The 2,500-nt window shown below is 55.6% G+C and overlaps 1 pseudogene; it reads left to right on the forward strand.

The window, feature by feature from the left end:
• Window positions 1-2,500, forward strand: part of LOC135172216 (large subunit ribosomal RNA) — a 9,420-nt pseudogene that overhangs the window by 4,087 nt on the left and 2,833 nt on the right.

Below are 2,500 nucleotides of genomic sequence, written 5' to 3' on the forward strand. Positions count from 1 at the left end.
ATCGCTTCCCAGCATGCCAGAGGATCTTCTACAGCGGCTACATCGTGGGACCCAAGGAGGGTGGTGCCCTCAAGGGTTCGTAGTCGCCCGCCGTGCGCCGGGGTACTGCCCTCCCGACGAGGGAAAGGTTCCAGCCTTCGTGCTGTCCACGAGGACGTCGAGGACGTCGCAGACAACGCGGGACTGACTGCGCAGCCTAGTCAGCCAACGCCGGGATCTTCAAGAACTTCAACCGGTGAGTCCACTCAATTATTAGGTAGGGTTCGCGAGTGCCACGTTAGTTTAAGTAGGATCGATAGTCATCGCGTCGCGACCGGAGGCTCACCGATACCCCCCGTTCCAATAGGTCATCCTCCCCGTACCCCCGCGATCGAGGGACCGGGCGCGCAACGCGACGTTAGAATACTGCAATTGAACATGTCCCGCTCAATTGCAGTAACCGGGGAGGTCTTCGAGGTAATTCGCAAAGAGCGTCTGGACATATTGTTGCTCCAGGAGCCGTATGCCATTCGTGAGGCGAACACCTGGGCCATCCGCGGCCTAGGAGTCGGAATGCGTATTGCCGCGAGCTCAACGGAGCGACCGTGGGCAGCCGTCGTTGCGTGCAACTCCATCGTGGAGATTGCTTACGTGTCCCAATTAAGTAATGCACATTGCGTTTGTGCTGAAGCCCGCGTCCCCGGTGGATCCTTCTTCGTCGTCTCCAGTTATTTTCAATACTCGGACGACATAGAAATCCACCTGAGGCAGCTTGAAAAGGTTCTCAGCTGTCTCAGGGGTCGCCGCGTTCTGGTGGCGGCCGATTCCAACGCCCAACACTCCCTTTGGAGCCCCAGGACCACTGACCGTGGTGTCCTCCTGGGTGAGCTCATCGAGTCTTTCGGTCTCCGCGTCGCGAATGATGCTAGGCAGGGCCCAACCTTCAGGAGTGCCGCAGGTACGTCGTTCATCGACGTCACACTGGCCACTCCTGGCATGTATAAATTCATACGTGCATGGAGGTTGGAGGACGGGTGGTCCACCGGTGACCACACGTCGATTTTCTTTCGCTTAGCGATCCGGAGTTCCTCACAGCGCGTCAATAAGTCGGGAGTCGGCGAGGGCTCTACCATGCGGTTCAACGTTCGTCGGGCCGACTGGGAAAAGTTCGAGGCGACCCTCGATGAGGAGGCCCGTGAGAAACTCGTGGACCATCCGCTGGATTCTACAGCGGATGTTGAGAGAATGGCAGAAGTACTGGGTGACGTACTCACCAAAGCCTGCCAAGATTCGATGCCGCGCCGCAGACATTACCGTCGCGCGAATCCGTGGTGGACCGAGGAGCTGACCAGCAAACGCAAGCTGGTCAGTCGTCTCCGTAACGGCTACCGAAGGGAGACTAACCCTGACGCGCGAAAAATTAAACAGAATAGGTATCGTGTAGTCCTGCGGTCGTACACCAGGCTACTTAGGACAACTAAAGAAAATAGCTGGCGCGGTTACATAACGACCGAAAGTAATGCGAATCCCTGGGGCTTCCATTATAAATACGCGGCTGATAAATTGCGTGTAGGCACGGTACTCAGCACACTTAGAACCGCGAATGGCACGACACTTACAATGCGTGAGACTGCTGAGGTACTGTTGGACACACACGTACCTGACGATGACCCCAACGAAGACACACCCGAACAGACTGACATCCGTGAACGCGTGAGGAACTTAACGGTCCAGACAGAGGACGCACGAGACTTGACGGACGACCAACTTAAGGGTCTCGTCAAGACCCTTAAGAATGACAAAGCCCCAGGATGCGATTTAGTTGAAGTTAGGGTCCTAAAAGTCGCGGTCATGAGGATGCCTCACATCTTCACGCGACTCTTCAACGCCTGCCTTAAGCATGGCGTTTTCCCCACCGTTTGGAAAGTCGGTACACTTCGTGCTCTCCTCAAAGGAGTTCACAAGGATGTGTCCGACCCCAAATCCTACCGTCCCATTTGCCTCTTGTCGGTTGTCGGGAAATTTTTCGAAAAGGTCCTGCACGGGATCCTTACGTCGAAAGTCCTTACCGAGGACAAATTATCAGGACGTCAATATGGCTTTCTGCCTGGACGCTCCACGGAAGACGCGATAGTAGAGTTGCGTGAATTAGTCGAACGCGGTAACGACAAGAGGTACGTCATTGGACTCCTTTTCGATATTTCAGGAGCCTTTGACAACGTGTGGTGGCCCCTAGTCCTCCAGTCTTTGGCGGATCGAGACTGCCCGAAGAATGTCTTTGAAGTGCTCCGGAGCTACTTCGACAATCGGACTGTCAAGATCGCCTGGAGCGACCAAGAGGTTTCCAAGCCGGCCACCCGGGGCTGTCCGCAAGGATCAGTCCTCGGCCCCGCCTGCTGGAATCTCATGTTCGATGCCCTCCTCAAGAGCATCGAGCAGAATTTTGGCGAAATCGAAGTCGCCTACGCGGACGACCTTATCGCGGTCGTATCGGCCGACTCGCGTAAGGAAATAGAGAGGA

The sequence above is a fragment of the Diachasmimorpha longicaudata genome, unplaced genomic scaffold (assembly GCF_034640455.1).
Source record: "Diachasmimorpha longicaudata isolate KC_UGA_2023 unplaced genomic scaffold, iyDiaLong2 ctg00000201.1, whole genome shotgun sequence".
NCBI classification, from domain to species: Eukaryota; Metazoa; Arthropoda; class Insecta; order Hymenoptera; family Braconidae; genus Diachasmimorpha; species Diachasmimorpha longicaudata.